Source organism: Chelonia mydas, chromosome 3 (assembly GCF_015237465.2).
Source record: "Chelonia mydas isolate rCheMyd1 chromosome 3, rCheMyd1.pri.v2, whole genome shotgun sequence".
NCBI lineage: Eukaryota > Metazoa > Chordata > Testudines > Cheloniidae > Chelonia > Chelonia mydas.
In genome coordinates, this window is record NC_057851.1 from 5004714 (window position 1) to 5028532 (window position 23819).

General features: G+C 54.3%; 1 protein-coding gene across 6 annotated transcripts in view; it reads right to left on the reverse strand.

The window, feature by feature from the left end:
- The window catches only part of PTK2B (protein tyrosine kinase 2 beta), a 108870-nt gene extending 86589 nt beyond the window's left edge, over nt 1–22281 (reverse strand). Inside the window, exon 1 of one of the 6 annotated variants that reach the window (XM_037893774.2) lies at nt 22118–22281. The gene's annotated coding sequence lies outside the window, so the exon portion shown is untranslated. Of the gene's footprint in view, nt 1–15968; nt 16211–16342; nt 16508–22117 lie in introns of those variants that run through there. The other 5 variants (XM_043542038.1, XM_037893780.2, XM_037893773.2 and 2 more) reach the window with 5 other exon arrangements.
- Between the last annotated feature and the right edge of the window lie 1538 nt (nt 22282–23819).

Below are 23819 nucleotides of genomic sequence, written 5' to 3' on the forward strand. Positions count from 1 at the left end.
AGGGGGTGAAGTTCACCCCTGGGCAAGGGGGCCCAAGGCAAGGCCAAAGCACGACTTCTGTCCTCTCCCCCTCTGCTGAGACTGCTGTGGCAGAGACCCTGCTCCCAACCTCCCGCCAAAGTCAGGGGGGAGACTTTCCACTGCCTTGAGATCAAGCCCTTAGTATCTGGTAACGTGAAATCACTTTGTTCTGATAGGAGGCCAGGGCTGAACTGAGCCCTTGGGGATTTTCCTTATGTTTCAGAGGTCTGCCTGCTTGGGAGACCAGCATCTCTACAGCTGCAGAGGCATATAAGATTATGATGTTCTCCTGTTGACCCTTTTCCATCCTGGGCTTGGTGGACCATTGGTCTGACCCACTACGGCCATTCTTCAAATACAAGCAAGAGGGGTTATGAAATGGAAGCCGGAACACGTTTCACACACCGGGTTACACAATGTCAACCTGCGGAACTCACTGCCACAAGTATCTTGGCGGCCGAGTCAGGAAAGGATCAGACATTTATATGGATAATAAGAACGTCCACTGTTGTGTTAGACAGGAGTGTGACAAAGCGTCAGTGGCAACGGGGGAAAGACAAACACTAGCTCCTGTAAGTTTCTTACACTTACATCTGAAGCAGCTGGTACCAGACGCTGTCAGAGACAGGACACTGGATAGGCCACCAGTCTGGGACGACATGTCCTATGTTCCTGTTCACACAGCCCACGAGATCATGCCAGAACAGCAGGCCCACGGATTTGGCTTCTCAGTCGCATTCAGACCCCTCCCAGCATTTCGCTCCCTGCTGAAAGCTCTTTGTTTACCGGTCTGTTCTGAAGCTCAGAAATGCAATCGCTTGTAACAGCCGCTCAGCGCGCACAGGAGAAATTAGGCAGCAGAACACGCGGCGCTCCCCTCCGCCCATCTCCGCCCCCACACCTGGAACAGCAGCCTCCATACCCAGGGAACCTGTCAAAGAAACTCCCAGCGAATTAAATTTAAAAAGAAAAAGAATCAGCGTTGGCGCTGGAGAGTGGAAAGCTGCTCTTGCCACACTCCTGAATTCCAGCACAGCACATTGCGAGGGGAACGCATCAGCCAGCCCCCTCCCTCACTGCAGGCGGTGGTGACTCACCACCAGCCATTGCGGGGGGGGGGAGAGGGGCGTTGTGTGTTTGCACGTTAGCATCCATTGTTGGGTTTGCAACTGCAGCCCACCCAGAAGACACGATACCAGTGCAGAATAAGATGCTCTCTGGAGAGATCTACAAGCCAGTGTCATGAACGTTTCCCGAAGCCTCATCATGACTGGAAGTATCAGCCCAGCACTCAGGACTCCTGGGTTCTATTGCTGGGTCTGCCACTGACTAGCCTCAGACAAATTCACGAGGCCAAAAGTTTCCAACTTGGGTAGGCCTGATTTTAGGCATCCAATTTTGTACATCATCCCTCTGTGTTTCTAATCCTGTGTGTGCCTGATTTGAGGAGTCTAACTTTGTACCTCCCCTCTCTAGGTCTCTATTCCCTCTGTACAAAAATGAGGTTAATAATAGTGTAATGAACCTGGCTGGTGTGTGTGTCTCTGTGCACCACTGCCCTGTACTGGATGGAACTGGAATGTCTCAAAAGTGTGTCCTAGGCCCTACACTGCTAATAGCGGACAATGATTTAGCTAAGCCAGTAGGGGCTTGGGCTCTACAGGCAGGAAAACTGGAGTTCTATCTTTGCCCCTGTCATGGTGCGCAGCCGAATAACTACAGGAGCTGCCTGGAAATATGCAATTTCAATGAAAGTTCAGCTTTCACAGGGATCATATTTTTCCTGAAAATGTCCAGGAAAACCATATGCGAGTTCCAACCCATTCTAGTAACAGCAAAGTCCTCCAGAGCCCAGATTTGTTACAATTCCTCCCTGCCCGACAGGAGTGGTGCAGGGCTTAATCCATCTGCATTTTCTACCCTTTGTTAATACTGTAATTTACAAATTACATTCTCTAGACCCTTCTCCATCCCCAGCACTCACAAATTAAAACATACCCAACGCAGCGTCGACGCAGAGAACTCGTCAATGAATGAGCTGGACCCCGTTGGTGATCAGGGTTAAAATGGTCTAAGTGCCTAAGTCACTAAGGAGCTTTTGAAAATCAGACTTGGCTCCCAAGTCTCATAGACTTTAAGGCCAGAAGGAACCAGCCATGATCATCTAGTCTGACTTCCTGCACATCGCAGGCCACAGAACCTCACCCACCCACTCCTGTAACAGACCCCTAACCTCTGGCTGAGCTACTGAATTCCTCAAATCATGATTTAAAGACTTCAAGTTACAGAGAATCCCCCGTTTACACTAGTTTAAAGGTGCAAGTGCCCAGTGCCCCATGCTGCAGAGGAATGTGAAAAACCCCCAGGGTCTCTGCCAATCTGACGTGGGGGGAAATTCCTTCCCGACCCCAAATATGGCGATCAGTTGGACCCTGAGCATGTGGGCAAGACCCAGCACCCAGGAAATAATTCCCTTAGATGCTTTTGCCAATGTGAGCTGTGGGCTCCAGGCTCCAAACGTCTGCGCCAGGCGTTTGGCAGACCTCACTCACACTCCCTGGGGGGCATTTGCCCACAATCCCAAACCCCCACCAGCTTTTGGCCCCCGGGGGCTGGGTTTGCACCGTCACTGACGCAGTGCTACAGGTCCGTGCGGTGCTGTGCAGACAAAGTGCAAGAAAAGGTCCCAAATCCTGACCGGTGCAGCCCAGGGTTGGGCAATCAGCTCTTTGGAAGTACTCAGGCCCAGATGCTCAAAGGTATTTAGGCCCCTACCTCCCACTGGAACCTGGTGGGGGCGGGGAGCAACTGATGTCTGTAAGTGAGGAGCGAGGCAAAACAGCCCCATAAACACCAAGTCCTACTGTACAGAGCTAGTTTCTGACCCAGAACCACCCAGCGCACAAGAGGAAGAGGACACTGCAGCCTTGAGCAAGCGGAGCGGTTGCAGCAATCGCAGATCCTGCGCGTGTTCTGAGCTCAGCTCTCTCTCGGACACTGCAAGCACAGGGCGCGAGTGCCGCTCACGGGCACATCCTCGAGCTAGCTTGGATCTAGCCAACGCCGGGACCAAGGCTGTGAAGCCACGGCAGCAAAGGTAGCCCCGTGAGCAATGACCTGGGGTTCCGGGCAGAGGGGTGGGTGGGAGCCCAGGGCTGGGATAACAGGGGGGCTGCGGGTCGGGATTGAGGGGCATTGGCAGAGGGGTGGGTGTCGGGAGCCCAGGGCTGGGATAACAGGGGGCTGCGGGTCGGGATTGAGGGGCATTGGCAGAGGGGTGGGTGTCGGGAGCCCAGGGCTGGGATAACAGGGGGCAGCGGGTCGGGATTGAGGGGCATTGGCAGAGGGGTGGGTGTCGGGAGCCCAGGGCTGGGATAACAGGGGGCAGCGGGTCAGGATTGAGGGGCATTGGCAGAGGGGTGGGTGTCGGGAGCCCAGGGCTGGGATAACAGGGGGGCTGCGGGTCGGGATTGAGGGGCATTGGCAGAGGGGTGGGTGTCGGGAGCCCAGGGCTGGGATAACAGGGGGCTGCGGGTCGGGATTGAGGGGCATTGGCAGAGGGGTGGGTGTCGGGAGCCCAGGGCTGGGATAACAGGGGGCTGCGGGTCGGGATTGAGGGGCATTGGCAGAGGGGTGGGTGTCGGGAGCCCAGGGCTGGGATAACAGGGGGCAGCGGGTCGGGATTGAGGGGCATTGGCAGAGGGGTGGGTGTCGGGAGCCCAGGGCTGGGATAACAGGGGGCTGCGGGTCAGGATTGAGGGGCATTGGCAGAGGGGTGGGTGTCGGGAGCCCAGGGCTGGGATAACAGGGGGGCTGCGGGTCGGGATTGAGGGGCATTGGCAGAGGGGTGGGTGTCGGGAGCCCAGGGCTGGGATAACAGGGGGCTGCGGGTCGGGATTGAGGGGCATTGGCAGAGGGGTGGGTGTCGGGAGCCCAGGGCTGGGATAACAGAGGGGCTGTGGGTCGGGATTGAGGGGCATTGGCAGAGGGGTGGGTGTCGGGAGCCCAGGGCTGGGATAACAGGGGGCTGCGGGTCGGGATTGAGGGGCATTGGCAGAGGGGTGGGTGTCGGGAGCCCAAGGCTGGGATAACAGGGGGCTGCGGGTCAGGATTGAGGGGCATTGGCAGAGGGGTGGGTGTCGGGAGCCCAGGGCTGGGATACCAGGGGGGCTGCGGGTCGGGATTGAGGGGCATTGGCAGAGGGGTGGGTGTCGAGAGCCCAGGGCTGGGATAACAGGGGGGCTGCGGGTCGGGATTGAGGGGCATTGGCAGAGGGGTGGGTGTCGGGAGCCCAGGGCTGGGATAACAGGGGGGCTGCGGGTCGGGACTGAGGGGCATCAGCAGAGCTGCAGGGAGTTATACCCATGTTATTAGCCCATCACTTTCACAAGAATCAAAACCAAAAATCCAACAAATGCTGAAATACTAAAAATAAATCCAACTCTGCAATGAAACCTCCCCTTGGGGAGGGGAACCCACTTCCCAGGAACGGGGTGGGCGTGTTTCCTGGTAACCTTTATCTGCGCGAAGGAAGCAAGCAGAGGAGCGCTTGAGTCCTGGTCTGCACCCTGGGAAACTCTGGGAGGTGCGATCACAGGTCCCTCACTGGTCACTAAGCATGTTGGTCGCTAAGCAACCAACGTGAAACCACCTGTGAGGCTGCTGCCTCATTTGGTGGGAAAACGGAAATAAAAGGGTCTGTTTTCCGTATTTGGCTGCTTCTGAAAAAACACCAACAGCAGCCAGAGACAGGCCGGGGTGGAGGGAAGAAGTTGGCGAGATGCAACATCCATGGGAGGCCCCTGTGAATCCCATCAGCGAGCCTCCTGAAGGACACGCGAGTGCAGCCTGGCTTGGCGGCTTTCCAGTCGCTATCTTGCAAACCCACAGAGTGATGGGGACAACGCAGGGCTCTTCCCAACCAGCATCCCCTAATGGTCCATTTAGCCTGGTATCCTTCAGGGAGCAAATGGTAAAGCCCCCAGGATGTCCCGTAATAACTTTGGGTGCTTATACAGCACGTATAGATCTCAAAGTAGGTGGGTGAGCATCATCCTCGGCAATTTAAAGGTGGAAAAAGCGAGGCAGGGCAAGTACTAAGTAATCCGTGTATCGGAGTGGCCTGTCCCTTTAATGGCCAGGGGCCCTTGGCCCAACCAGCCCTATTCATTTATCAGACCCAGCGGGGAACGGGAGAGAGGGAGGTTCCAGGTGACCCCCATAAACAGCCAGTAAGTGGCTCAGCTGAGAGGCCTGCAGGTGGCTCTGAAGCAGGGGAGCAAAGAGAAGGGAAGACCCCCTTTCAGCCCTGAAAGGGACCGGGGGAGAGTGTCTGGAAGCTGTAGCCCAGGGTGGGCAGAGGGACTGCTTTTTTATTTTGAAGAATAAAACTGTGCCCAGAAAGAGTCTTGAGCCTGGCAGTGAGTCCTTCCTGCGGAAGCTGGGAGATCTAACCTGTGTGAGGGGAAACTGAGGCACCGGCTAGCCGAGGTAAGGCAGCACTATTACATTCACTAAGAGACCCCATGTCTTCTGTCTCCCAGTTCTGAGTCCTCAGCAGTGGACCATGCTTTAGATGCTCTATACTAGCCATGTCAGGCTGGGTGCAGGACAAATTCTTCCTGACCCCAGCTGTTGACAGCTTTTACCCTGAAGCATGAGGATGGAATAGGGCCTCTAACTATCAAGGTATGCCAACCTGTTAGCACAAAGTGGTGAGTTGCACATAATCGTAATGGGTGCACCCGAAATCCTGCCAGCTCCTCCTCTAGTGCAAAACCTTAAGCCCAACCTCATGCAACCAAACCCTCCCCGTATGTGTGTGTGTGTGTTTGTGTTGAACAGCTACAAAGCAGAAGGCGGCTTGCTGGGCAGGTGAGGAGTCCACCAACGAGAGCAGTCAATGTGACGCGTGGGCGGCAGGGAACGAAGGTTCTCTTACATAGTTGCTCCCTTGTTTGAAGGGTTTGGATGGGTGAGTTGAGACCCCCTTAACTGGTTATTATGTGATTTTAGTAGCATCCTCAATCCACTACGTGCCTCCCAAATATACGAGATATTCCTGTCCTGGAGAGCCGATAGCTTCAAGCAGCGCCTTGCTCTGTCTCTTCCTTAAGTTAAAAAATAAATCCACTCCTGGCTTTCTTCTCTGAATCCCCGTAGGGAACACAGCACCCACCAGAGTGAATCAGCCCCACACTCCATCTAGGTCAGTGTCCTGGCTCCGAGAGTGGCCAGGCACCAGCTGCTTTAGGGGCAGCAATAGGCATTTATGGCAGACCCACCCCCAGGTAATATCAAGTGACAATGGGGTCCAGTGAAGGGCATGGCCTAGAATACAGGGGCCAGGGGTTCTAGGCCTGGCTCTGATCTGCTGTGTGGTCTCCTGTGCTTTGATTGTCGATAGACTTTTAGTAAGCTCCTTCTGACAAGAGACTGTCTTAGCGCTAGGTGTTTGTACAGTGCCTAGCACAATGCCGAGCTGCTAGTAGCATTCCAGCAGTCCCGCTTACAGCACGTGCCACAATGGGGCCCTGAGCTCAGCTGGCGCCTCTAGATTTTTGTCCTAATGATTACCCCATTAATTAGGCTGGCTTATCTCCTGAAGCGGGGTAGGGGGTGGGAATTTTACCTCCCTTCTAAAGCTCTTGCTTATTTTTTTTTGGCTGGGATTTTCTTCAAAGAAGCCTACGTTTGAGTTCCCAAATCCCATAGCCTCCTTTGGAAATGAAACTCTGGATATTTTTGTTATCCATATATCAGGCTGGTTCAGTTTTTTTTGTTTTTGTTTTTAATCCTACTCTGCTCTTAGCCTCAAGGAGATCTTGTGGCCATGAATTGCACAAGCAACTTCTGCACTGTATACAAGTCTTTCCTTTTCTCCCTTTGGAATTTGCCACCTTCCAGGTTCATAAAATGCCCTTTGGCCTTTGTGTTAAAAAAAAGGGGGTCAAATGTTCAAAACCGCTTCAGTGACGTCTACATTGCAGCAGTAAAAAAAAAAAAAAAAAAAACCCACCCCAGCAAGTCTCAGAGCCCAGCTCAGCCGACTCGGGCTCAAGCTACAGGGCCAAAAATAGCCATGTAGACGTCTCCGCTTGGGCTGGAGCCTGGGCTCTGAAACCCAGAGAGTGGGGGAGGGTCTCAGAGCCTAAGAACTCCCATTGATTTAGGCACCTACCACCCTTTGTGAACCCCACCCTTGGGCACTTTTGCCCAGGATCAACACATGTCCCCCAGCTGCCTTCTCCATACCATGCATTATTCTGTATACCTTCGCCACATCCTCCCTTATTTGTTACCTCTCTGAGATAAAACATCCCAGGCTTTGCGATCACCAATGTGCTCGTCTTGTGATTAATATTTTGTTCCTGCCTCAGTCGACAGCAGTAAAATCATTTCATAACACATGGGAAAGTTGACACTTCCCAGGATATATCTGCTGTCCGCGTTTTTGGCAATTCATTTCATAGCTTAATTAAGTGCTTTGTTTCATTTATGATCATTAGTAACAACTATTGGGGATTATTATGCTCTTCCCTTGTCGTGAGAGGCCTGGTAGAGTTTACAAGTAATATTATTATCTATCGCACCTGGCGATGTCTAGCGATTGCAGCTGCTTAGGGATTCGCCAACAGAAAATGCGGCTTCCTGAACACTGGATTTTCCCAAACATTTTCAAGCGTTCGTAGGGAAAACCAAACCTGAAATATTTTGTTTGGGGTCATTTGGACCAAATCAGAATATTCTGATTTTTTTTGTTATCTGACTTGAAACACTTTCAGATCAGTTCAATAAAACATTACACTGAACATGAGAACGGCCACGCTGGGTCAGAGCAAGGGTCCATCGAGCCCAGTCTCCGGTCTTCCGACAGGGGCCAGTGCCAGGTGCTCCAGAGGGAATGGACAGAACAGGGCAATTTTGAGTGATCCGTCCCATCATCCACTCCCAGCTTCTGGCTGTGAGAGGCTAGGGACACCCAGAAGATGAGGTTGCATCTCTGACCTTCTTGGCTAATAGTCACTGACGGACCTATCCTCCATGAACGTATATAATTCTTCTTTGAACCCAGTTATACTTTTCGCCTTCACATCATCCCCTGTCAATGAGTTCCACAGATTGACTGTGCCTTGTGTGAAGAAATACTTCCTTTTGTTTGTTTTAAACCTGCTGCCTATTAATTTCCTTGGGTGACCCATAAGAACATTAGAAAGACCACACAGGTCCGTCCAGCCCAGTGTCCTGTCTTCTGACAGTGGCCAATGCCAGGTGCTTCAGAGGGAATGAACAGAACACAAGACCCCTTGGTGAAGGGGTAAATAACACTTCCCTATTCACTTTCTCCCCACCAGTCATGACTTTATAGACCTCTCTCCCATGCCCCCTTTGCATTTCCCCATCCGTGCACTGCTTCATGGGAGTTGTAGTTTAGACCCCCATTCTCTCCTATGGGATGGGCTCCCCAAAAGACTTAAAAGAACAAAAATAACCAGCGTCAAAGCAATGATCATGAAAGCTCAGCTGAGCTGGACAGAGCACATTATCAGAATGGGCGATGGCAGATGCCCAGAAAAAAGTTTCTGTGGTGAATTATACTCAGAAAGCACAGGAGGGGCGGTCAACGAAACCCCGAAAGAGGCACCATTAGGCTGAATAGCACCTCACGTAGCATAGATACTGATAACGGCGAAGAGCCAGCAACGGACAGATCTGAATGGAGAGCAAGTAGCAATAAAGGCTGCAAACACTCTGAGGAAGCCTGACATGAAAAACTGATTGAAAAAAGGGCCAACCATCATGCCAAGGCTTCCATGGGAGCCTGCACATTCCTATGTGACATCTGTTCGCGATCCTGCCGCTCAAGGATCTGACTATACAGCCACAGGAGAAAGCATGCGAGGCCATGATGTCATCACCGGATATGCTGGACAGCTTAAAACATGCCCATAATGCAATGCAGATTTCCCTCTGACCAAGCTGCCTGGTGCATCACGGAAGTCCGATGAATCCGGATGCACTATTGGTCGAGTCAGGGTGTCCAGTCCATAGGGCGAATGAGTGCCTCAGTCTCCCAAACTACATCTCCCATAAGGCAATGCACCAGCATGGCGAAAATGCAGTTTAAGATTGAACTGGCTTGAAAATAAGCGTTTTATGCCAGTCCAATAAACCCAAATGAAACACATCAATTCCAGGACTGTCAAATGTTTTCTTTTGATTGAAAAGGTTGAAACAAAATGTTCCCCTATTTCCAGATTGAGAGGTTTTAGAACTGCTGTTCCACACAATAGTTCAAAACTTCAACTTTTCCTCCCGATTTGGGATGAAAACAAAAGTTGGAATTTCCCATGGGTTGGAAATGCTGAATTTCCCGCTGCTCTCCGAGTGACCCTTAAGGCCTCACCCAGACCCCACTTAAGACCTATTTTGGGGTGTACGTGGGCTTTAAATGGTGCATTTGTGCTGACACTGCATTCAGGGGCAAATTTTACCCTTTGTAAGTCAGATCGTAACACACAGCAGCGGCTAGACCGCAGAAAAGCAAAATACCAAATGCCAGCAATAAGTGATGGCATTTCTCCCTTGGCTCAAGTAGCAGAAGTGTGGGCTTCTGAAGATGAAGGAGAAGGATCATCTCTCCAGTGGGGTAGAATTTATCTAGCAAATCTGCCTGGAGCTCGTGAACTCCCTACAACCCTCCTGTTGCAGGGGTACTTGAGTTGCGTATAGTGGGATTCCCACTGCAGAAAGATGCGGGAAACAGTAGCATATAAACGAGCGCATACAACCCAAGACACGACAGGCAGCGAGTTCCATCCGAGCTGAGCCTGTGGCAAGACTGGAGATGGGAGGAAACCATAACTGGCCAGAAAACAAAACCTTTCAGTTTGGATCAGTGGAAACATTTTGATAAAAATCGAAACGTTTTGTTTCACACTTTTACATTCCGTGATAATTGGTAATAGAATATATAAAACTCTATGCAAACGGCGTTTGGAAACACGTTGAAACGAAACCGTTTGATTTTTGTCCCCGGGAAATGTTGCTGAAATCGACACCTTCCCACAGAATGATTCAATGGCACCGAATAAACGTTTTCTGACGGGGAAACGGCTCCATCGGAAAATTCTCGGCCAGCTCGAGTCATGACAATCGGATGCGTATTCAAAGGACCCCTGGCTCAGAGTCGCTTTTGCAGTTCGACCTGTCGTAGAGACAGGTCTGGAGGGTGCAGCTTGGGCCAGAGATCGGTATGGCCTCTTTACAGGAATGTGCCCCGTTCCCCTGTGAAGGATACGATCCTGCCTGCTGGGCTTGATGGGGATCAGCTGACACTAATAAAAGGACGGCAAGAAAGCTCCCAGCAGAGGGGGAGGGGTCCCAGCAGATCGATTACCACAAGCCCCGAATGAAAGGGGCAGAGAGCAGGGAAAGGCCTATGCCAGGCAGCCGAACTCGCTTCGTTTGCATCGGACAATAAAGCGACCGACTGAGAAAGAGGCACGCAGCAAGACTTGGGAGGTGGCGTCTGTCTGTCCTTACGAGCCAGGGAGGCAGGACTGACTGGGTGGAACATGTGCAGGCCCAGAAACTAGAAAGCCTGCAGGCACCGCTTGCCGGGATGCAGTCGAAGGAGCAGCCGGGCAGAGGTCGCACGAGGGGCCAGGCTTCCAGAGCTAGGAATTTGCCGGCCGCAGGGCGAATACGCTGAGTGGGCGTTCGCAGATGCTAGATGGCAAACTCCACTGTTATCTCCAAGGAGGTACAGCTGTACTGTGAAAGCACAACACAACGCAGATCGGTGCCAGGGCAGGGGCAGGGTAAATCAAGGAAGATCAGCGCTCGCTTTCATAATAGCGGGTGAGACTAATGTGAGATCCCAGAGAGCTCTCCGAGAAATACTAATACACGATGCATCTTCAGAAGTGCATTAACTACCCAGGAGATGGAGTTAATGATCCTGACCTATTTCACAGAGGGGGAAACCGAGGCACACACGGGGCAAGTGGCTTGCCCAAGGTCACAGAAGACATGAGCATCTGTGCCAGAATTAGCACCCATGTGTTCTTGGCTCCCAACTCCATGCTCAGATCTCCAGGCCGCGCGGCTTTTGTGATTACCTGCCTCCGATTCCCGAAAGAATCTCAGCATCTCTTGGGACGGGGTGAGAGACTAAATTAAAGCAAGTTGCCCAAGTTCTAGCAGCTCCATGTGGAGCATCGACACCAGGTGGCTACTAGGATCTATCTGCAAGTGAAACTTTGATTCTATTCATCAGCATAGGATTTGATAGCTGCTTTCAACTATCTGAAGGGGGGTTCCAAAGAGGATGGATCTAGAATGTTCTCAGTGGTAGCAGATGATAGAACAAGCAATGGTCTCAAGTTGCAGTGGGGGAGGTCTAGGTTGGATATTAGGAAAAACTTTTTCATTAGGAGGGTGGTGAAGCACTGGAATGGGTTCCCTGGGGGGGGTGGGGGGATCTCCTTCCTTAGAGGTTTTTAAGGCCTGGCTTGACAAAGCCCTGGCTAGGATGATTGAGTTGGGGATTGGTCCTGCTTTGAGCAGGGGGTTGGACTAGATGACCTCCTGAGGTCTCTTCCAACCCTAATCTTCTATGATTCTATGATTCTACAGCATCTAGACACTGCATAGACAGAGACCTACCAAGGTTTGGAAGTTCACCCATGCTGCTCCATATGCTTCATGCACTTAGACGGTTCCGTGTGAAACTCACCCCCACCATGGGATGTCAGGAAGCATCAAACCGGGGACCTCCAGCACCAGAAGGACAGGCCTCTATCGTTTGAGCTAAAAGAGCAGTTGTCTCCTCTGATGGCAGGGGTGAGCTCTTCCTCTCCATGTCAAACACATTTAGCCAGCGTGTTACAGATATGGTCTTTGGGGTCCCGATCCTGCAGCCTTTCCTTACCAGAAACGCCCCTGCTCGCATAAGGAATCTCATTCGTTTCAATGGCTTTTCATGCCCAAGACAGTATTACAACATGAGTCACTACCCTGGCTTAGGCCTTGCTGAATTCCTGACAAATCAAAAATGCCAATTCTGACATGCCACCACAGTGCCTCATGAGGGATCTAGTTCGGGATCTTCATTCTCCTCTGTGGGCTGGGCTCTCCAGCTGGATGACATCTCCCAGGATGCACTGCCTTCTCTTACCAAGAGGAGAGATCAGAGTGCATCATGGGGGATTGTAGTCTGACGGGGCAGTCCAGCCTGTAGAGGGGAATTGGGAGCATGAGACCCCATAACTGTAGCTCCCATGAGTCACCATGGTCACATTTCCAAATTGAAATATTTCAGTTTTTGATTTTTCATTGAAAGTTTTTCCATGGTTGTCAAAATTTTCTGTGTGTGTGGGGGGGAATCTTTTCCAGCTAGTTCTTCCAGCAGCTCAGGGAATTACTGCTTTATCTATTCCATTCCTGCCATAACCTGTCGGGCTACAACGCTGGGGCATTCCACGGGCCCATACGTTATTATAATTTTAAATATAAGCAAAGCTTGGTACAAAGGCCTCGCTCCTGTGTCAACCCACTGTGAGTAATAATTATGCCGAAGGAAAAGCAAAGTGATTCAGAAGACATTGCCTTCCCTGCCCCCGTCACCCCGAGGAGTTTGCACGGTGAATGTTAAGAATAGCCCAAACGTGAAGGCAATGGAAAAGCAGAACTCGGAGGCACGCCTGGGCTCCACAGGACAGGGTGGAAGGTAAAAATTACAAACCCAGAGCCAGAGAGCTTTCAGAGCAAGCAGGAGCAACAGCGGGGGAGGCTTTTCCATTCAAGGGGACGCAGAAAAAGCCCGAACGCTTTATTCAGCAAATGCACTGGGGAGAGAAGAGGGGGAAAGACACTCAGGCCCAGCGCAGTGCTGCGCTCAGGGCTTCCCAGTGTCCCACCGGCTCTAGAAAAGCCTCATCTGCACAATGACCCACGGAGAGCCTGGGGATCTCGGAGAAACGGTCCCTTACCCTTCTCTCCCACATGCACACAGAAATCCAGCGTCTCTCTCCCACACACACACTTCTACACCGAGTCTGTCTTTTTCACACACCCCCAATGAACGGCCCCCAGAACGCGTGTCTGTCCCATGGGCACCAGTAAAGACCCACAGTATTTCTCTCCCTCTCAAGCTCCTTCAGACACATGCTATCAGCTGCAAGTTTTAACTCCAGATCCCAAGTTTAAAGATGTTTACCTCTTTTCACCCCCCTCCCCCTGATTTTGGGCTAGGGACCTGCTGCAAAGATGGTACCGAGCTGCGCAGATGGGGGAGGGGGAACTGATTCAAGCCTGTCGTAAGAATCTCTTGCTCACTGAAACACAGAGGCCGATACACACCTTCTCATAGGACTTGACCACAGTTCTGAGATGATCATAGCGCTCACAGATGCAGAGATACATCAGCCTGAACACCCATGGGTCTCTGCGCACACAGGGCCTTGATGCACCCAGCCAAGAATGCTGTGTTGCTTTTAATAACTCAACTCATGGGGTGGTGAAAACTAACCCTTCACTCCCCTCTCTGCGTACAAAGGGGAAACTGAGGCCCAGGACTGCAGGATAAATAGGAAGGATGGCCCAATGGTTAAGGCACTAGCCTGGGACCTGGCACCAATTTCCTGTGCACCCTTGGGTGCATCACTTAGCCTCCCCATGCCTCAGTTTCCCCTTTGTTCAATGGGGATACTAGCCCTGCCCTGCCTCACAGAGGCATGTGAGGCTGCGTACATTGCAGAGTGTGAGGCACTCAGATCCTGTACAAGCCCCTGGGGGAAACGAGGCTGAACAGACTGAGGGCCTGGAGCAATTGGGCCGCCATCTTGCCCGGCCAGGCGAGAAGCCCAAGCTTGGGCTAACACACACAGACTCTCCAGCCGGGGCTGCAACAGTCTCGCGTCTCCCGCGGTTCAGCACACGCTCTCTGAGGGGTGACACTTGCACGGCTCCTAGCACATGGCGTGGGAAAAGCCAGGCCCGCCGTCCCCCGGGGCCGTCCGCAAGGAACCTTCCCCCAGCACCGAGCACCCTGCGACATCCCAAGGCAACTCACGCTAGGCCTTTGTTTCTAGTTCTCTCATGCCTCTGTGGGCAGCTTCCTGGGCCAGATGCTTCGTGGGTGTAAACGGGCTCCCCGGACTGCAGCGGAGTGAGGCTGGTTTACGCCAGCGGAGGCTGCGGCCCCGGCAGGCGAAGCCCGAGGCTGCGTGTTTCTGCTATGAATGGCATGCGCTGGGCTGGAGCCAGCGGCATCGGTAGCAAGGGGGAAGGCCAGCCACACTTTCGCTGCAGGAAGGATCGGGAGCTTTTTCAGCGCTGTGGACGGGGCTTTCCCAGGGACCACATTTCATGGTACGAGGGGGCGGGGGGAAAAGGCCAGCAGGCGTTTTAAGGAGACTTATCTCCGTTGCCATCTGAGCCCTGCAGACGCCCCCCCTCACCTTAGCTTCTGCGGCCTTTAGGGATCAGAGGGGAAGAGGCGAAGCAGGGAAGGAATAAGAAATGGGAAGAAACCGATGGAGCTTGAAACGCCAGCAGCTTGTGTGATTTCCTCCTCGCTCTCAGAGCACAGGGGAACTCCAGACAAAGCCACACGCTCACTCAACATCCCCTGAGAGCTGGTGAGGTTTGGGCCCAGCTGAGCTGAGGTGGGTGGAATTGCACTTTGGGACTTGCCAGCTCCCAGTCGGCTCTGGCTCAGGCTCAGGGAAGTTTCCAGTTTGTGTCTCTGCAGCTACAGGCGGCGTTTGACCCCCTGCCCCTACAAAGCTGACAGCAACCCAAGCAGGGCAGGATCCACTCCACCCCCAGCACCCAGGGCAGGATCATTCCCCGCTGCCAGTTCTCCAGTGCTTCGGCCAGCATGGCTTGCCGGAGCAGCCACCTCTTCCCCTGGCAGACCCTCATCCCCCTCGCTCTCGCAGGGAGGAGCCGTCTAGTGCTCTCCCTTTGCTTCCAGCCCTCCTCAGCCCATCCCCTCCTTGGTGCTCACAACCTTCATACGGCAACCGGGACCCCTCTCTGACTAAGCTTTCACAGCGTGTCCTCTAGGATCCCGTTCCAGACGAGAGTCCGCAGACCACCCCTCCGAGGCAGGTCTTTCCCCGGGGGCAGCCTCCGCAGGCCGCTAGCCACGGGGACGGACATGGCCAGCGAGGCAGCCAGCCAGTGGCTGGGTTGATTTAGGAGGCCGTCTCTCCTTGCATGTGGCAGACTGGAACGGGGATATCCATAGGCAGACCCCCAACACCCAGTCCAGGGCTAGGCTCCAGCTCATCTCGGACACATGGTGCTCTTGGCATCAGCCATCACGAGACACGTGCCCCTTCCCTTAGCAGACAGCCCTACCTGCTGTCCCCTCGGAGCATGCCACCATCCCCAGCTCTCCTGGCCCGGGTGCCGTATGGCAGGGCCTGCCTCAGCCCCTCTCCAGGGTATTCCGACTAGTAAACACAAGGAGCCATGCTCCCCACGTACAGTTACGCCGGGGACGGATTTGGCCCAACCACGGCAAATATTTACCCAGCTATCGGCATACCAATGGCGCGGGAAGATACATGCCATCACATGGGGGATCCAGTCCAGAGCCTGGCACCGTACACCTCAGGGTTCAATCCCAGCTGACAAGCCTCAGCAGCCTCACTCCAGAGAGGGGAGTGGGGAAGATTTTGCACAGAGCCAGAACACACACGTGTGTCCATAGCAGCATGTACTAGCCTGGCACATTCACACCAGCGGGGCCAGGCGCCCTGCCTCAGTCGCAGCGATTCCCCCAACGACCAGGGGGCCGATCGTCACCCCCACACAAGCCAGAGTGCTCCCGCAGGCACTACGCAACGGGACACCTTCGGTGCCCGGACCCCGGCCATACCCTCTCAAGGACCCGTCAGGTGAGGGGGTTAACAACCCCAGCTCTCTCCTACCTTTTCACCCACGTCGAGGCTCCCAGGGTGCTAGCGAAAAAGCCGTAGGTCCGCAGGCCCCCCCCCTCCTCCCAGCCCCGTGATTGCACCCCAAGCCTGGGGCACAGGGGTAGGGACGGAGGTATGGAAAATGGGATCTTCCTTCCCCGGAGGCCCTGGAGAAAACACCCTGGCAATTACACACCCTCAGTGCACTCACTTCCTGGTCTGGGCTGCCTTGCATTCCTCCGAGCACCGCCCTCCCTCTCTCCCTGCCTGCATCTCCTGCCAGCCCCAGCAGGTCCCTGGGGTGCCGAGGCTGCCCTGCTCCTCCCAGGAGGCTGACAGCTCTGCCTGCAGCACCCTGCTGCCTCCCAAGAGCCTGAGGGACTCACCTACGCGAGGGGGAAGCCGGCGCCGGAGCCTGGGGACCTGCGGTGGGTTCCTTTGCTCCTCCTCTGTGCAGGTCTCTGGCTCGCCAGGCAAGAGCAGGACCGAGGAACTTGCAGGACCTGGCCCACGTGGGAGTTGGTGCTAAGGGGAAGGGCATCGTTCTTACTAAAACCACACCCCAGGGGCCCACTTCCTGGATGGGTTCGAGGCGGGTGCCAGTGACATGAATCCTCGAGCCCACGTTTCCGTGACAGCAGCCGTCACAACTAGTGCGCCAGGCAAGATAGAGAGCAGACCGCCCCATGCCCCTCTCTGGCAAAGGGCTCCACAAACAAGGAAACCCACCCCCATCTTACTCAGAACTCGGGTGCAGGGGTCTGATCCCCAACCAGCCACATGGAGAGTCAGGCCCGGATCCTCAGCTGCACTCAAGGACCACACAGCATGCTGCCAAGGGGCCTTTAGGCCAGTGGTTCTCAACCAGGGGTACATGTCCCCCTTGAGGTACACAGAGGTTTTCCAGGGGGTACGTCAACTCATCTAGATGTTTGCCCAGTGTTACAACCGGCTACATAAAAAGCACGCGCGAAGTCAGTACAAACGAAAATTTCATACAGACAATGACTTGTTTATACTGCTTTATGTACTATACACTGCAATGTAAGTACAATAGTTATATTCCAATCGATTTATTTTATAATTATATGGTAAAAAATGAGAAAGTCAGCAATTTTTCAGTAACAGTGCGCTGTGACACTTTTGTATTTTTATGTCTGATTTTGTAAGCAAGTCGTTTTTAAGTGAGGTGAAACTTGGGGGTACACAAGACAAACCAGACTCCTGAAAGGGGGACAGTAGTCTGGAAAGGTTGAGAACCACCTCTTTAGGCCAACGATGTGCTTCCCTGATCTCGGGCCAGCTGTGCACCAGGCCAGTCCCTCTATGTAACTGAGAGCAGCCTCAGGGCTGCTCTCCATTACTCACAGCCCCAATGTGAAGAAGGTAATGGGTGTACACAGGGATCTCTTCAGCCACGTCTTCTGGGGTGGGATGCAGCAGCTACTTCACAACAGCCAGCAACGCTACGTAATAGTTCTGGTCAGTTAAATGCTGAAGGACTTTGCATCCAGCTGAAACAAGGGCCAGCTGGGGAGATAGACCATTCCTTAGCTGGAAGGTGGCCAGACTCAGGAGCTAACCCCACAGCCCCTGGGAAATGCACAGGTGGTCTGAAATTATGGGACAGAAAATGACTATTAGTCAAAATCAAAACCTGTCGTAAAAACCTGTCACTGGCCACAAGACTTTCACTGGGAAGGTGTCTCAGGTCCAGGGTGAATTTCTGGGCAAGAAGAAAATAGCCAGGAGGCGAGGACATTCACATGGGATCTGGGCTCAAATGTGAGTCTCCAATGCTCCCAGGGACTGCCCGCACCACTGGGCTGTAGAATCAGTCTCTAGCTAGTCCTCAGTATTAAAAAGCAGGCAAAAGAGAGACTGATTCTGTAGTACCCAGTGGTAGGTGCTACACAGACATATGGTAAGAGACGGCCCCTGTCCCAGAGAACTAACAGTCTATACAGCTAAGGTATTACCATTTTACAGGCAGGGCACTACAGCACAGAGAGGGCATGTGGCAGGACTCGAACCCCTATTTCAACACAGTCAAGCCAGTTCTTTAACTACAAGACCACACAGCCCTTCTGCCTGTGGGTTAAGCTTTCAACAGCCCAGGGGATGCAATCATGCGTGTTGCAACCTGTTAGCCACATTTGTTAACAGTGAGTACAAGCAACAATACACATTCAGGAAGTCACCATAGATCCAGCCACCTTTCTTCGGCCTGTGTTGGCACTGGCTTTTTGCTCCCTCGTTGGACACCCGGAGGGTGCAAAGCCTCCGGCACGACCGAGCTCCCTATCATATTGTCTTATTGCAGCTACTGTATATACCCAAAATCACTTTCAGCCTATGAGCTGTTATTGTCCAATGTGCTGGCACTTCATAAGCTTTACTGTGCGTTTGTACAGCGCCTAGCACACTGGGGTGCCGCCCATTTGCACCCTCCAGGTATTGCTGCTATTTAATAAATAAGTACACTTTTCATCTACAGATCTTCAACTCGCTCTACGAAGGGGGGAGCAAGCATCATCAGCCCTATTTTGCCACTAGGGAAACTGAGGCACCGCAGGTGCAGCAACTTACCCAAGGGTTCAAAGCTGGGTCCGTGGCAGAGCCCGGCTTCGAACCCAGAAGTACATCGAGTTGGAAATTTTTTGACTGCTCCTTTTTGGCAAAAAATAATGTGGGTTCGTCAGAACAGAAGCTGTTCATGAAAGTGGGTCAGTTTCAACCCAACTCCCCACGCAAAACATTTGTGGAAAAAAATCTCTCTGAAATTGTCCAGATGTCCCATTTCAGTGTTTTCAACTCAGGGAGTTTTGGCTTTTCAAGTTGAAATTACTTTTTGGTTCAAAATTTTAGTAAATTTAGACTAAAAAAAAGGTTAAAAAAAAAAAGAGGAAAGGTCAAAAAGGAAACGGACCATTTGGAAATGATCAAAACAAAACATTCCACTGACCCAAACTGATTTTGTTTTCTCGGTTTGTGAAAATTTTGAAGATTTTGACTTTTCGTCCCAATTCAGGCCAGGAAAAAATTTCAAAATCTTGCAAATTCTCCCAGGACAGGAAAGCCATTCCTGCCCAGCCCTACCCAGGTGTCCTGCACCCCTCCCCACATCAGCCTCTCTCCTTAAAAGTAATTGCATGGAAGGCTCCCAGCCCAGATCCTCCGACTGCACCTGCCACCTGAATTCATGAAGCATATTGCCTGTGACCTCCTGGAAGATCCTCCTTCCTGCTCCTGACCAGGACCTGAGAACACCCGAGGAAGAGAGAGCCTTGAAAACTCCACCCCAGGTTTCACACAAGACACTGCATGTACCAGGACAGGATGCTTGAGGCCTCAGTTGCATATAGCCCTTCAGTCATTCCTACATCTCCCGGCTATCCACCTTCCCCAACGCATGGTTATCATCCACTCCACTGCCCCTTATTACAGCCCCTCCAGGACCCCAGGCACCATCTCTTCCCCCTCCCACACACTGCCACCTTTGACTCTGCATCCTAGCTACACTCCGGGAGGGCTGGCTCTGCCCCCATTGCCATGGTATCTGGGCACGTGCTGCTCTCCAGCGCCCCCTCTGCCTGCCAGCGTATCACGCAGAGCTCCGGCCAGAGGGGGCGCTAGAGAGCAAGGCACGCTCAGTGAGGCGTGCAGGAGGGATGGAGAGATGCTGGCCTAGGAAGCCTGGACCCCCCACCACAACCCCCGGGAGCTTGCCTGCTGAGCCAGCTCGCTGAGCCAGGTGAGCGGCTGGTGGGGAGAGAGGCTGTTCCCCACTGCCCTGTGCTGGATGCAATCAGACCTGCTCAGGAATATGCGCTGGCGGCGTACGCAGGTCGCGATCCCTAGTGGCAGCTAATCGAGCTTATCCTCTGACCGCGGCCATCTCCCCAGGCTAGCACGGAGAGGGCGTATTTATGTATTTAAAGGTCACACAGCTCTGCCCCAACAGAGGCCAGGGCGGCGGTTCTCTGCAGCTCCCTGCAGTCCACAGCCCCGCCTTGCCAAATGGGGGGGGACCCTGCACCCCACATCCTTACACAACAACGCCAGGTGCTCCCCACCCCACCCCCCTCTGTCCACCATGGGCTCCTGCCCAGCCCCACAGCTGGCCCACCGCTGGATCTACCTTCAGCCTTGACGCATCGCCCTGCCCCTCCTCGCTGACATCAGAGTTCCCCGCTCTTGGGAAGACCCCGGGGCGTCCCAGAAGATTTAGGAAGCCAGCTAGCACCCCTGGGGAAAACTCTGTCCGGAGCCATGGGGAGCCCACACGCTGGAGCCCTGCCAGCAGGCTAGAGAGAGGAACAAGAAGAGGAAGGCGAGGCTGGAGAGAGACGACATCTGCCTGTCCCCGGGACTGGGGAAGATTAAGGGGCCAAAGACTGACCCACCCACCTAGGGCCATATTTAAATGAGACGCTTCGGCAAGGCATGGGGGACAGGTGCCCATGGAGCCGTGTTTCTGCAGCAGAAGGGCCTGAATCCCACGGCTCACGGCTTAGGTGGTGGTCGGGGCGTGTCGGTGAATCCGCGGCAGATGCGCCCGAGTCGTTAAAGCCGCTCGGACAAAGCGCACAACTGTCCGGAAACGAGCTTGCTGACGACACAACGGTCCCAGTGAGTGGGGGTGCAAGGAACCCGCACAGGTGCCTTGGCTACACCGTGGTCAGGGCTGGTTTAGCAGCCGCTAGCCCTGAGACTGCTGGGATGCTGGTGCCCTTTCAGGCGGTGCTGTCTCACACCTTTCCCCGCCCCTGGACAGGGCCGGGGCCAACGAAACTCACCTCTGCAGGGGGTGGGACGTCACGGCGTTGGCATCACTTGCAGAGCGCCCTGATGGTGCAAACTTTCCAACCCCCTTGGTCATCCCCCCCTAGCGCTTTTCAACCATAAATCACAAAGGGGAGGCGAGTAGCCTATTTCAGGAGAGGGGGAAACCGAGGCACGGAGCAGTGAAGTGACTCGCCTAGTGCCAGAGTGAGTCAGTCACAGGGTCAGGGCTCCCAATTCCCAGTCCCTCTCCCCTGGGCCATGCCGCCTGTCCTACCACAAGGCAACAGTTCTGCGATACACCTGTATCCTTACAGAGGGCTCATGTACAGCTCCCTGTTCTTACAGGGGGCAACGTATCCTTCCAGGGGGCTCATGTACAGCTCCCTGCACTGCCATTGGGCTGGCACTGCAGGACCTCACTGCCATTATGGTACCACATGATCTGTACACATTGTCAGGTCAGCCACGGGGAAGGAATCAGGGAGGTGCAGGGCACAGACTGGGGATCATGGCAGTGGCCCCGCTCATTCCAGGCTGCAGGGGGGACTTGGAGCCATCTTTGCCTCTCCATCTCAGCTCAAACCTGCTCTAGCCCCCGGTCCGTGGAGCCTCCAAGCCATTTCTCCAGAGCCTGCCCTCACTCTGCTGCGGGAGAAGATCAGCAGCCAGGGACTCCGAGCAAGGCTCCTGCAAGAAGGGAGTGGCTGGGGAACGCCGCAAACCGTCCGTGGGGACACACTCGCCAGGCCAAACTCCCCAGCCACGCACGGGTTTGAAATGGGAGGCGGAAGACAGACCATCAGGCAGGATGCCAGTCTATAGCCTGCCCACAGCCACGCAGACCACCTAGGCGGACCACCCCCGCCTTGTGCCCTCTTCCACAGATCCAGCCAAGCACGGGCAGCCGGCCTCGGTCCCGCCTGTGCCAACTTCCCCCCACACCGCACCCGTGCCCAGAACTGCCCAGTGCCCACCCCGCACGACAGTAGCTCACTCCGGCTCCATCCGTCCTGGACGGCTAAGATGGGGAAAGAGCCACTTGCTTCACCAGAAACCTGGGCACCTGCCCACAGAGGGCAACAGCGTTTGACCAGCCTCAGTGGGCTTGGGGCTTAGAAGGGACAGGGTCTAGTAGCCCCTTCTAGTAGCCCTCCAGCCCTGCCCTCGGGAGACTGGCTGACTTTGTGTCTCCAAACCCTCGCCAGCCACACATTCCTCCCCCTCGCTGGGAGAAGCTACCAGCCATGCCAGGGGAAGGATTTATTAATAGCCCCTCATCGCCCACTCCAGAGCAATGGCTTCAAGCCTCCAGGGTGCAGGAAAGACCCCCCCCCACCACCACCCATCACATTTACACACACACACCAACTTACTTTGAAGGAGAGGCGCCAAGGGCTGGGCAGGCAGGAGGGCGCAGCTGTTGGCCCCGCAGCCTCCGGGCTCCGAGAGCGATCGGCAGCGGAACGCACGTGTGCCGGGAGTGGGGACACGCGGCGAGCCGGCTGGGGGTGTCCGTGCAGCGGCGGAGCTGGAGCCGTGTCTGGAGGCGGTTCAGGCGCGTTGGTGCTGCCCCCGTGTGGATCTGGGCGCACGCTGCCTGCGGGAGTGGGGCGGGGGGGGGGGGGGGGGGGCGCGGCTCGGGTCCAAGTCGGGCGCTGCGCAGCCGGTGCAGGGCGCTGGGCCACCTCGCGGCTGGTCCGCTGCTCCAGCCCGGGCGGCAGCTGCTTGAGTTCCAGCCAGCCGGGCTCTGGTTCAATCCAGTGTGACACCCCGTGCAGCAGGTGGCCACAGGAGCAAAGGGGACTGTGGCCTGGCGGGGGTTGGGGACACCCTGACCCCCATCAGATCATCAAACGCGCACCCCGTCCGCTGCGCCAGCCAGAGGGACGCCAGGCCTTGCGCAGTGCCAGTCCCGCCAATGCACAACGGCCTGGTAGGGCTGGAGCGCCGGAGCAGCCCCGGGGGTCACAAATGAAGCGAGTGGCTCTGGGCTCAGCGGCCGACGTTAGAACAGTGGACAAGGAAGGCGAAGATCGCGTGGCAGAGCCGGGGGCCTGCTGCGTCCTCAGCCGCACCTGGTGCCATTGTGAACCCCAGCACGAAGAGGGCACAACCGGCGGCCCCATCGCACCCACTTTTGGTGCGTACTTTGCCCAATCACACCCACAACTGCCGACCGAAGCGAGTCAAACAAAGGTGCCACTGGCCTCTGGGGGCGCTAATGTGTGTCTGGGTTTGTCTGTTTAGGCTGGACACTTCCCCCAGAAGCACCAAGTGCCGTGCTTGTCTTATCAAAGGAAAAACGATTAGCAAAAAAACAAAAACAAAAAATGGCCGTAGGGCCAGGACACCTGGGTTCTGTTCCTGGCTTGGCCTCTGACCAGCTGAGTGACCTTGAAAGCCACTTTCCCTCTCGATGCTTCTATTTCCCATCCCCCCTCTTGTCTATTTAGGTTGTAAGTTCCTTGGGCTGGGAGGGTCTCTCACTGGGGGGGGGGTGTGTACGGAGCCCAGCACAGTGGGGTCCTGCTCTCTGCTGGAGTGTTCTCCAACTGCGACTGTCACACTGCTGTTCAGGGTTGCCAGCTCTAAGGCAAGTCTCACGATCTTTAGTGAGTCTCCTAAAGACCCAGCTGCTGGAGTCATGAGATCATCAGAGAGCTCAGCTGTCTTTTAAGTATGTTTCTCAGCCTCACTGCTGCAGGGAAAAGCTGGAGAAGCACACCCTGAGGGCTCAAAGCCAGAAGGCAGAGAAAAAAGCCCCAACGTTAGTTATTTAACATAAAAGGCACCTTTTTTAGGCCAGTCTCACGATTTGTGAATGTTCTGGGGTAGCAATACTGAATTACTGATAATGAGCTACGCTCCACATTCTGCATAACTCAATGTACCAAACCCGTACTGTTTGGGCCAGTGTTTGCGTAACTGGCTTGGAGAAAGCTTTGCGCTCTTAGGCAAAATGTCTCCATGCCCTTTCCTGTATCGCAGCTTTACCTCTCCGCTGCAGCCCAGATCAGAGGGTCGTCTTTTCAGGATTTAGCTGTGTTTGTATACATTACACAGAGTTAAACCCCT